The sequence below is a fragment of the Bactrocera neohumeralis genome, unplaced genomic scaffold (genome assembly GCF_024586455.1).
Source record: "Bactrocera neohumeralis isolate Rockhampton unplaced genomic scaffold, APGP_CSIRO_Bneo_wtdbg2-racon-allhic-juicebox.fasta_v2 cluster10, whole genome shotgun sequence".
NCBI classification, from domain to species: Eukaryota; Metazoa; Arthropoda; class Insecta; order Diptera; family Tephritidae; genus Bactrocera; species Bactrocera neohumeralis.
The window spans coordinates 12,266,485-12,279,464 of record NW_026089623.1 but is presented as its reverse complement, the minus strand read 5'-3'; the positions used below and the strand labels follow the sequence as shown (position 1 = coordinate 12,279,464).

At 38.5% G+C, this 12,980-nt stretch overlaps 1 protein-coding gene and 1 long non-coding RNA gene across 2 annotated transcripts in view; one reads left to right on the top strand and one right to left on the bottom strand.

The window, feature by feature from the left end:
- The window catches only part of LOC126765264 (piggyBac transposable element-derived protein 4-like), a 102,126-nt gene that overhangs the window by 88,328 nt on the left and 818 nt on the right, over nucleotides 1-12,980 (top strand). The gene's annotated exons all lie outside the window — the stretch shown is intronic.
- LOC126765465 (uncharacterized) lies at nucleotides 11,710-12,455 on the bottom strand. The gene is made up of 2 exons (XR_007668432.1): nucleotides 12,260-12,455; nucleotides 11,710-12,185 (listed from the first exon to the last, which is right to left on the bottom strand). It is a non-coding gene; the product is annotated as an uncharacterized LOC126765465 (long non-coding RNA).

Here is a 12,980-nt window from a genome sequence, read left to right as displayed (position 1 = left end):
AGCTTTATACATAGTTAAGTATATGCACATATATTAGCCGTGTTTTATTTCAATAAATAGTTTTTTTTTGTTTGCCATGGCTCAACAATACATGGTTGAATTACTACATGACATTGTTTTATTCTAATGAAATATATTTCTAAGGCAACATTGAATATAAAATTTTTAAAAAATTAACGCTTTATAGTGATCATTTTATGTAAAAAACGTTTTTATATTTAGCATTATTTTTTGACATTTTAATATTTTTTTTAGCATTTTTTAGCATTATTTTAATGCTGATTTAGCTGCAACACTTTTTTAGATCTGGTCACACTGATCGCCACAATCGTCTTTAACTATTAATATTAATTAACCACCCCTTAATAAAATTGAATTTATTTGTTGTGTTGTTTCCTAACTCATCTACGAACCGAATTGTTTTTAAAGCTTTTTCTGCCTCATCTAAAAACTGGTTTTGCTCTGGGGAACTTATAAAAACTTTTTTAGTGGGTACAATGGCCTCAGTGAAACTACTATTAAAAATATCGAATAATTTATTGAAAAAAGGAACGGAATCCGCGGTATTAATAAAGCTCATACTATTTGAGCTTAAGGCTCCCGAGCTATAAAGAGAAAGCATACCTGAAGCGACCGTACAACACTTGAGACGCGAATTTAACTTTCATTTTTTGAAAGGTATTGGAGTAAATATGAGCATCGGTTAATTTATGCGCACACCGATAACTCGACTTAGAGTCCTGTTTATAAAAATGGACTATATCTGACCAACATACGCGACTATTTTTATAATCAACTTTATTTTCATCATATTTTGTAAGCAGTTTCGACTACATTTTAATAAATCGGGGCTATCGTAAAAAAAACATATTTCCTTACCATTAACGTTGAAAAAAGGCCGTGATATTGAAACACCTAACAAATTGGCTAAATTTTGAAAATTGGTACGCTTGTCACAAACAAAATGGCAAGGAACTAGCCCTATATTTTGAAGTTGGGTAATGGCTTCAAGAATATATTTCTTGAGGAAATCCCCTTTACTCGAGCCTCTAATAAAAAAATAAGCTAACGGGTGGGACCAAGGTTCCCCACCTATACCTTGCACCATTATGGTCATTGCAGTTGTGGCTATTCTAGGTGTGCGATTTTCTTCGCCATAATCTTCAAGACCTATCACCCTATCATACTGCAAATGACATTTCAGTGATATTTCATTACAAAAAGCTGATGTGAACTTTTGTTCGAAAGAAAATCCCTTACTCCTAATTTGTAAAGACTTTATGCTGCTTTGGGTGCAACAAGGGAAACGAGGCCAATCTGCAACAAAATTATGTAACGTAATTTCCGAGGGAAAACTGAGTTGGTGCTTTAGGTAGCAGTAAGCGATTGGCGACAAAAAAAATACACCCAAAGCTAAAGTTTTAAGAAAACTATCATATCGCCGACCTTGACTTTGGCGATTACTATTAAGAAAACTACTCCTAATACAAGCACCTAACTGAGGAGAAACTTTCTGCAAACTATCTCAAGAGGATCTGACTTTTCCCTAAATGAACTACTTCTTAATATTTCCCTACATCTTTCTAATTCAGTAGCCATTTGGACCAACTGAGCTTCTAAACTCCTGTTCTTTTTCATCTAATTTTATTTCTAAAATCCTATTCTCTTCCCTCAATTTTTTTTTCTATCTGTCCCTGCTGTCAGACCCCTACCTGTTTGCGCGGCTTTTTCATTACTATTTAGTAGTTCCTCCTCAAGAAGTGGCAGAGGCTCTAAAATATTATCGCGGTTTTCCCTTTCTATAAGCGGAAGCAGCTGCCTCGATGCACCGTTTGCATTTGAGGCAGATCCTTCCATTTGGGGAAAAAAATCTTCAACGCCCATTTCAGTAGGTTTTTCAAAAAAAAGAATTTGGGGCGTTAAATATTGGCTCAATAATTAAATTTATATCCGGAACGGCTCTCGGACGCAATTTTTTTGTGTTACGCATTTCTTCAGAAAAATGCCGCTCACACGCAAAAATATGTTTAGGTGTTTTTCCAATTTGATCTTAAAAAACACCTAAACGTTTGAGCCAACATTTACGCCTATTAAAATAAACAAAATAAAATACGAAATGTTATATAAAATCATAAAATATGTATAATAATAATAATAATAGTGCAAAAAGTGCATACTTAATGAATATTTTAAAGTACGATTTTTTTTATAAATATCATAAATATACAAAGATAAATCGTTACTTTAAAATAATTTATTTAGTTAATTAACGGCAATGGCAACAAATTGACAGTTAAGCTCTGAACATATAGATGTGTTTTAAGGACACAGTTATTGAGGCAGCTACACGACTACATAACTGTGGCCATAAGAACGTGTGCATTTTAATATTTGACAGATGTCGCTTGCAGGCTGTCGCGATCAATATGTTCAGCACATTATACTTAAAAATACCCGGAATTTCAATTTCATTATCCAATCTATTTTACTTGCACAATTGAAACACTTATTTCATGGAAAGTCAAAGTCACAAACACTTTTTGCACTATTTGACGTTTTTTACTCACCGTTCGAGATCCGTTCCACTGTTCGGAAAACTGAATATTCTGCCTCCCTCGCTGCAGCTAGCAACTCATTTTTTCCAACTGCTGGTTGTTTTCGGCATTTTGTCTGTAAAATAAAATAAAAAAGTATTAAATTAATGCAAATTTACTTAATAAAAATTTAAATATACTTACAGCTTTCAATCTGCGTGCTGTTTCGCATTCGATATTCTTCGAAATAATGGCCGTTTCAAGTGGAGACAAAAAATGAAAAATGTCTCCATTCGAATAATAATTTGACAGGATTTTAATCTGGTCGTCCCTCTTTTCCAATTCCTAAACGTCAAAATCTACTAAACTCGATTAGCTGTCAAAGTTCAGTAGGTTTTGACGTTTAGCAATTGCTCTCTCACTTCCAGTGAGAGAGGAGTTAAACATCTCTATATCTCTGCGGAGACTGAAGATATTTTCCAGAAATCACTTCACGCAACACAAAAAAGCACTTGCAATTTCGAGAACAATAGAGAGTATTGCGAATAAGGCCGTGCGTACTGAATGAAGTTTAGGTTCCGACTACTTGTATGGCAATATAGTGGGCTGAAGGTCAATAATTTATTCGGTTTATTGTAGTACGGTTGTTTAGGTACTAAAAAAAAAACAATTTTGAATAGCATGGCTGTAGTTTGCAATTCTCACTTTTGTCCGGTTTTTGAAGGTAAATGCTCCTATGCGCGCTGGTGGGGGAAAAATAAAGATCTTTGTTTGAGTGATAATATATTCATTCTGATTTTATTTTGATATTTTCATTGCTTACATACTATTTTAGGAAAATATCTTAAATAACTAAATATATGTGTATGTATATATGTTTGTATGTAATGCACTCCACATGGGGTTGTTATTAACAATTCAATTTAATACATGTGTGAGTGTGTGTGTTTAATGTTATCTGATCTGTAAATTTATGACTTGTCTTTCATTGCATGTAAATGCAGGTTAGCAACACTAAAGTTAACTGCCATAAGCAGAATAATGCTGGATAAGCAATTAACCAATTAACATCCGGCAAGCGCAGTATAAACTACAGCCAGGCTGACCAACAATAATGCAACCATTGCAACAATTGCAAATCAACATCAGGAATACTCGGAATAACGCGACACAAGTAAATAAGTCAATAGTGCTAGCATAAGTAATTTTTAAGTTATAAATAATGGATAAATTGAAATTTATAATGAGTCTTTGCAGAACATTTGACAATAAAGGTCGTTTTGACCAAAAAAATAAATTTTTTTAGCCGTTTTAATCTAACCGGCAATAATTGGCGCCCGAGCTTAAAAGAGCTTGTTCGGATCGCGAAAGTCTAAAAGTGCCGTTAAGAAAAAAAAACGCCGCGAAAAAGACAGTGTTAACCTTTAACTGGTGACAAGCGGTCTCACAGGCCGAGCGGATTAAAGGATAAAAATAACCAACACATTAAGAGTGTGAAAAGGATAGGAAAAAAGACTTCCTGGACGTTCCAACGATACCGACAAGGAATAGCAGCGAAAAGCCTACAAAAACAAAAACAGTGTGAGAAGGTGTACCTCAGTACAAACACGGAACAGGACAAATACACACTCATCGGTTACCAGGATCATGAAGCTGTATATAGTGTAAGTAGCATAAGAAAAATAATTAATAATAAAAAAAAACAGAGAGGAAAAATTGTGAAAAAAGTTTAGAAAAAATTTTGTTATTAATAATAAATCAATTATTAAGTGAAAGGAATATTTAATAAATTATTAAGCTACAGAAAAATTGTAAAAGAAACGTAAATATTGCCTTAGTTTGCAAAAAACAAAAGAGAAAGATTTTTAAATTAATCAAAAAATTTATGCATTTATATTAATAAATCAAGAACCAAACAGAATTCTCGTTTTAGCTATAGTATGTATAAGTAAATATAAATAACCAAAAAATAAAATACGGCTTGTACAGCCAATAACATAAACTAAACTGAAAATAATATTGCTTACCTCTGCGATTCCGTAGCCAACTCAGGAGTTGACCGGACCCTCCAGGGTAAAAAAGCCCCCTTCCTAGAAGGGATAACAAAAAATATAAATATTCGAACTAAAATAGTGGTATAAAATTTTGAAAAAAAATAATAATAAAATTGAAAAATGGCAAATCCAAACAATCTAATTAGACCCCCCGTACTCGGGATTAATCCTCCTGCTGCATCAACAGCACCGTCAGGCCCTAATAACACAATTCCGTCAGAATTGGCGAACATGATAAAAAACATGGTAACTTTAGCAATAGAGGCAAGTGTACCTAATGCAGTACATAATATTCTTAATAATAAAATAAACCCGGTCATTACGGACCAAACAATAGACGAACAATTCCAAAACAACATGAATGAAATGGATAAGATTCCAGACGTTGTGAGATCCCTAAGATAATTTTCAGGAAATGCCTCAGAATTTACTTCCTGGAAAAAAGTGTTGAACGCATTTTAAGAATCTGCGAACCCTCAAAAGGGACACCTAAATATTTCGGCATTTTAAATGTCATCAGAAGTAAGATAGTTGGAAAGGCAGATATAGCCTTAGAATCCTACAACACCCCCCTAGACTGGACAGCAATCTCCCGACTACTCACTACGCAGACAAACGAGACATAGGCACTCTAGAGTACCAAATGACATGCCTCATACAAGGACGAATGACAATTAACGAATTTAACCAAAAGGTATATGGACACTTATCTTTACTTCTGAACAAGATAGCATGTATGGAGATGGAAGAAGAAGCACTCCACTTGTTAACGGAGAATTACCGCGTTAGAGCCCTCGATACTTTTATAAGAGGACTTTCTGGTGATCTTCTCCGGCTACTTGGCATTAAAGAACCAAAAAGCCTACCCGAAATCTTTGTCTCATATTAGAAAACCAAAGCTTCAGAGCTTTTCACGCTAATAACCAAACCTTTATCACACCATCAACTTTTGGTCAACAACTCATAAATCAGCAACAGCCACGGCAGCAATACACCCAACCCAGATATCATCAACCATTAAACCCTCAAACTACATTCAAATTTTATCCTGAACTTGCTTATCTACCAAATCCCTTGACATATTCCAACCCATAAAACTACCATAGCAACCAACTAAACCTTAATCACCCTAACATTCAACAACATTCAAATCGGAATCCAAATCAATTTAGTCAACAATATCGGCAACGAAACCAGAATCTATATAGTCCACAGCAAAACATTGCTCCTCCCAGACCCCCTAAACCTCCTCAGCCGATGGACGTGGATGAAAGTATAAGGACAAGAGCCGTTAATTACGCAAATCGGCCAAAATCCCAAAAATTCGGTAAAAGACCATCAAATGCTCCAATGATACATAACCCCTCACAAAAAATGCAAAGAAACTTTCACATAAATTCTAACGAACCACCAGAGGACCAATACAACGGAAGCGTATACAACTACAACGACCAACACAACTACAATAACCAATACGACTACAATGAGCAAACATACAATGAGCCAAATCACAAGGACACAATTGAAGTTACACTCGACCTCACTGACGTAAATTTTTTAGACTAAATAGCTCTTCGCTACCTTATTTCAGATGCAGGATGAAGAGCGGCGAAATATTGCAAATATTAGTAGACACCGGATCCAATAAAAATTACATACAATCAAGCTTAGTAGAAAAAGCAATAGCGAACAATATTCCTTTTCTAGCCAACTCAGTAGGCGGCAAAATAAAAATTACTCACCATACATATCTAAATCTTTTCAATTTGGAAAATTGCAGATTAAAATTTTTCCTATTGCCAACTCTCACCACTTTCCATGCCATATTAGGAAACGATAGCTTAAAAGCACTTTCAGCAATCATACACACAAAAGAAAATTACATGGTAGTAGCAAATACGAAAAGAATCTATCTGAGACAATATAGTGTACAGGACGTTAACTTAATACATATCCGCGACGAACATATGAGTACAGTAGAAAAACATGCAATTAGGAAATTAGTACAAAAGCACCGAAAACTATTTTCGGAACCGGACGAAAAACTGACCTACACAACAAAAGTAGTTGCAGGAATTCGAACAAATTCAGACACGCCTATATACTACAAGTCCTACCCTTATCCTATTAGCCTTAAACAGGAAGTTGAAAAGCAAGTAAATAAATTATTAGACGACGGTATCATACGACAATCAAGATCACCCTATAACTCACCTGTATGGGTAGTGCCTAAAAAAGAGGACGCGTCTGGCAAAAACAAATTTAGAATGGTTATAGATTACAGGAAACTAACCGCAGGTACAGTTGCAGATAGGTATCCAATACCTGAAATAAATGAAGTTCTCTCCCAACTAGGAGAAAACCGAATTTTCTCTGTGATTGATTTAAAAAGCGGTTTCCATCAAATACCTCTTGAGGAATCTGACGTGGAAAAAACAGCATTTTCAGTGAACAATGGGAAATACGAGTTCACCCGACTTCCGTTTGGTTTGAAAAATGCCCCAATCATATTTCAACGGACGCTTGACGACATACTAAGACAATACATAGGCAAAATATGCTATGTATACATAGACGATGGAGGATGGGGTCATGTGTAGAAGGGAGGATGGGGTCATGTGTAGAAGTTCACGCAAGTGAGGAAAGTTCTCTGATCGCCATTCACTTGGGAGTGGCCAGAAACGATTCTTTTACATATGACTCAAGCAGCTCACGACTTCCGGTCTTTGACCAAGTATCCTCTGGGTAGCCTAAGAACATCCGTTCGAAGGTGAGCTAAAGTGAGAAGGCGAAACTTCCCCTGCATAGGGTTGTGCGCTGGGTTTGGGACCCGCCACGTAAAAAGCCTATCCCAATGAAAAGCGACAAACAGCCTCGGATGAGAAACCCCTCTTTTGATGACGACCATGGCAAACGAAATAAGGATAACGATATCAGGGCATGCACCTGGAATGTCCGGTCCCTTAATTGGGAAGGTGCCGCTAAACAGCTGGTTGATGTCCTCGTCAGAGTGAGGGCTGACATCACCGCCGTCCAAGAAATGCGATGGACGGGACAAGGACAGAGACGAGTAGGTCCTTGTGACATTTACTACAGTGGCCATATAAAGGAGCGCAAGTTTGGTGTGGGATTCGTGGTGGGAGAGAGACTCCGTCGCCGAGTACTATCATTCACTCCGATGAATGAACGTCTAGCCACAATCCGCATCAAAGCGAGGTTCTTCAACATACCGCTGATCTGCGCCCACGCTCCGACGGATAAGAAGGACGATGTGACCAAAGATGCCTTTTATGAGTGCTTGGAACGCACTTATGAGAGATGCCCCCGCCACGATGTCACAATCGTGATTGGCGACTTTAACGCCAGGGTGGGCAAAGAAGGTATCTTTGGCACTACGGTCGGTAAATTCAGCCTCCACGAGGAAACATCCCCAAATGGGTTGAGGCTGATCGACTTCGCCGGGGCCCGAAATATGGATATCTGTAGTACTAGATTCCAGCACAAAAAAATTCATCAAGCTACCTGGCTGTCTCCGGATCGAAAAACTACCAAACCAGATCGATCATGTTGTGATAGACGGAAGACACGTCTCCAGTGTTTTAGATGTGCGTGCGCTCCGAGGTCCTAACATCGACTCGGACCACTATCTTGTTGCAGCCAAGATTCGCACCCGCCTCTGTGCAGCAAAAACGCACGCCAACAAACACAAGGAAGGTTCGACGTCGAAAAGCTGCAATCACAACAGACTGCCAAACGTTTTCCTACACGGCTTGCACTCCTGCTCTCTGAGAGCACTCATCAACAACTCGGTATAAGGGAACTGTGGGACGGCATTTCAAACTCCTTACGTACAGCTGCATCCGAAACCCTTGGTTTTCGGAAAGTGCAAAAGAACAACTGGTACGACGAGGAGTGCCGCGCCGCAGCGGAGAGAAAACAGGCTGCCTACCTCGCAACGTTACGATCGACCACTACACGTGCTGGATGGGATAGATACCGAGAATTGAAGAGGGAAGCGAGACGCATCTGCAGACAGAAAAAGAAAGAGGTCGAAATGCGTGAGTATGAAGAGCTTGACAAGCTGGCCGACAGGGGTAATGCTCGAAAATTCTACGAAAAAATGCGGCGGCTTACACAAGGTTTCAAGACCGGAGCATACTCTTGTAGAACCCCCAAAGGTGATCTAGTGACCGATGCCCAGAGCATACTTAAATTATGGAGGGAACACTTCTCCAGCCTGCTGAATGGCAGAGAATGCACAACGCCAGGAGAAGGCGAACCCGATTCCCCAATCGATGACGATGGAGCAGACGTCCCATTGCCCGACCATGAAGAAGTTCGAATAGCAATTACCCGCCAGAAGAACAACAAAGCGGCGGGGGCCGATGGATTACCGGCCGAGCTATTCAAACACGGCGGCGAAGAACTGATAAGGAGCATGCATCAGCTTCTTTGTAAAATATGGTCGGACGAAAGCATGCCCAACGATTGGAATTTAAGTGTGCTATGCCCAACCCATATAAAAGGAGACCCCACAATCTGCGCCAACTACCGTGGGATTAGCCTCCTCAACATCGCATATAAGGTTCTATCGAGCGTATTGTGTGAAAGATTAAAGCCCACCGTCAACAAACTGATTGGACCTTATCAGTGTGGCTTTAGACCTGGAAAATCAACAACCGACCAGATATTCACCATGCGCCAAATCTTGGAAAACACCCGTGAAAGGAGAATCGACACACACCACCTCTTCGTCGATTTCAAAGCTGCTTTCGACAGCACGAAAAGGAACTGCCTCTATGCCGCGATGTCTGAATTTGGTATCCCCGCAAAACTAATACGGCTGTGTAAACTGACGTTGAGCAACACGAAGAGCTCCGTCAGAATCGGGAAGGACCTCTCCGAGCCGTTCGATACCAAACGAGGTTTCAGACAAGGCGATTCCCTATCGTGTGACTTTTTCAACCTGCTTCTGGAGAAAATAGTTCGAGCTGCAGAACTTAATAGAGAAGGTACCATCTTTTATAAGAGTGTACAGCTGCTGGCGTATGCCGATGATATTGATATCATCGGCCTTAACACCCGCACCGTTAGTTCTGCGTTCTCCAGACTGGACAAGGAAGCACAGAAAATGGGCCTGGCAGTGAACGAGGGCAAAACGAAATATCTCCTGTCATCAAACAAACAGTCGTCGCACTTGCGACCTGGAACTCACGTCACTGTTGACAGTCATAACTTTGAAGTCGTAGATAATTTCGTCTATTTAGGAACCAGTATTAACACCACAAACAATGTCAGCCTGGAAATCCAACGCAGCATTGCTCTTGCCAACAGGTGCTACTTCGGACTGAGTAGGCAATTGAAAAGTCCTCTCTCGACGAACAAAAGCCCAACTCTATAAGTCGCTCATAATTCCCGTCCTGCTATATGGTGCAGAGGCTTGGACGATGTCAACAACTGATGAGTCGACGTTGCGAGTTTTCGAGAGAAAAGTTCTGCGAAAGATTTATGGTCCTTTGCGTGTTGGCCACGGCGAATATCGCATTCGATGGAACGATGAGCTGTACGAGATATACGACGACATTGACATAGTTCAGCGAATTAAAAGACAGCGGCTACGCTGGCTAGTTCATGTTGTCCGAATGGACGAAAACACTCCAGCTCTGAAAGTATTCGACGCTGTACCCGCCGGGGGAAGCAGAGGAAGAGGAAGACCTCCACTCCGTTGGAAGGACCAAGTGGAGAAGGACCTGGCTACGCTTGGAATATCCAATTGGCGCCACGTAGCGAAAAGGAGAAACGACTGGCGCGCTGTTGTTAACTCGGCTATAATCGCGTAAGCGGTGTCTACGCCAATTAAGAAGAAGAAGATACATAGACGATATAATTATATTTGGTAGAGATGAAAAATAACACTCCGAACACATAGACACAACTTTTGATACCCTCAGTAAAGCAAACATGAAGGTTCAAATCGATAAATGCGAATCCCTAAAAAAGCAGGTCGAATTCCTAGGGTTCGTTGTATCTTCCAAGGGAATTTCTACAAACCCTTCCAAAGTGCAATCAATATTAAATTTTCCATACCCCCAGACGATCAAGGACTTACGATCATTCTTAGGTTTATCTGGATATTACAGAAGATTTATCAAGGATTACGCCAAATTGGCCAAGCCACTTACATCCCTTCTTAGAGGTGAGGAAGGAAGAATGTCGAAAAGAACCTCGAAAAAAATCCAAATAAATATAAATGAGGAAGCTAAATCTGCATTCAACAAAATTAAATCCACACTGACATCTAAAGACGTGATTTTGCAATGTCCTGATTACAAAAAGGAATTTGACCTAACTACTGACGCCTCAAAGTATGCCATAGGCGCCGTCTTAGAGCAAAATTGCAAACCAATAAACTTTATATCAAGAACATTGAACAAGGCCGAAGAAAGTTACGCAGTCAACGAAAAAGAAATGCTTGCCATTATATGGGCACTGAACTCATTTAGAAACTATCTATACGGTACAGCAAAAGTTGTAATACATACAGACCACCAACCACTTACATACGCTCTCACTAATAAAAATAATAACTCCAAACTAAAGCGATGGAAAGCCATACTCGAAGAAAACAACTATGAATTAAAATACAAACCTGGGAAAGCCAATGTAGTTGCAAATACATTATCCAGGCCTTTTGAAGTAAACTCCCTATCAGTTGCTGCACATTCCGATGAAAGCTCATCACACAATCTAATTCCAGCAGTAGAAGGATGCGTTCAAAAACCAAATTTGGATCTCGTTAGCAGATGAAGACAGCTACCAGTTTAAAATACCATTCCCGACCTACCATAGACATATAATCACCAAACCCAACTTTTCAACAGAGAATTTAACTTCACTATTGAAACGATACCTTAACCCCTCAGTGATAAATGGTATATTTACCTCTGAAGAAATAATAGGGAAAATTCAAGAAATTTACCCACTTCACTTTGGTAATTATAAAATTCGTTACACCCAAACAGAAGTAAAGGACATAACAAGCGAGGATGCACAAAACGAGGAAATACTAAACGAACACAAGCGAGCACATAGGAATAGAGACGAAAATAAAAAACAACTAATACAAAGATGTTACTTCCCAAAGATGAAAGCAAAAATAGAAAATATAATTAAACAGTGTAGAGTCTGCAAGGAAAACAAGTATGATCGCAACCGTAATAAACCGCAACTATTAGAAACCCCAATACCTCAATACCCTGGAAAAATTGTGCATATACACAGATATTTACAGTACGGAAAAAAAAATAGTTCTAACAGCAGTAGATAAATTCTCCACACGTGTCTCCAAATATCTCTTTTGCGCTTAAGTTTTCCTTCACTGCAAGCCTGGAAATCTCCCTTTTCGTCCTGTTGTCGATCCTTGATGTCCGTCCTGGTCACTTTTTTTCCCATATAGATGACCCATTTTTATGAAGTTGTCGATGACACAGCTAGATCTGTTTAACCGCCTCGCAATATCGCGATTCGACCGTCTTTCTTCATGATACGTTTCAATTTTCCCCTTTCCTCAAGGGTTAATGGTTTGCCGCGTGGCATTCTGAAATGTTTACATATTAAATATAAAATACTTGTGTAATTTATTAAAAATAGACTAAAATAAGAGATACTTACTTGTATTTCCTTGTACCGTCAGTATAATTTTTTATAAAATATTAATTTTAACACTGCCTTTATACTTATTTCGCACTTCCTGACGGTTTTAATCACGTTTTATTTTTCATACACACACAAGGATGAGCAAAACTTATCGATATTGCCTAAAGTTGCCACAGAAGTCAATTACGCATTTGCAAAAAAAAAAAAGTTATTTTGTGGGTTGCAAATCAAGAGAGTAATGATAAGAAAAACATCCGCCTTTATACTTATTTCGCAGGGTGTATATACATATATGTACATACATATCGCACTTGCTACGTTAAAGTGTAACAACTCAAAATTTGAACATTTTCAGTAGAGACGAAAAACTGTTTCCGTAAATATTATTAATATATTACAAAGAAAAAACAATGCAATTGCACGAAAATATCATTAACAAATAAGGAAGGGCTAAGTTCGGGTGTCACCGAACATTTTATACTCTCGCATGATAAAGTGATAATCGAGATTTCAATACCCGTCATTTACATTTTTTTTATTTTGCTGTAAAATTAATTAGATTAGATCAATTTGTGTACTTTGAGTATTGAATTGTATTTTCATTTGCTAATGTACATATACATTATACAGAGAAGGCATCAGATGGAATTCAAAATAGTGTTATATTGGAAGAAGGCGTGGTTGTTAACCGATTTCGCCCATATTTCGTACATATCATCAGGGTGTTAAGAAAATA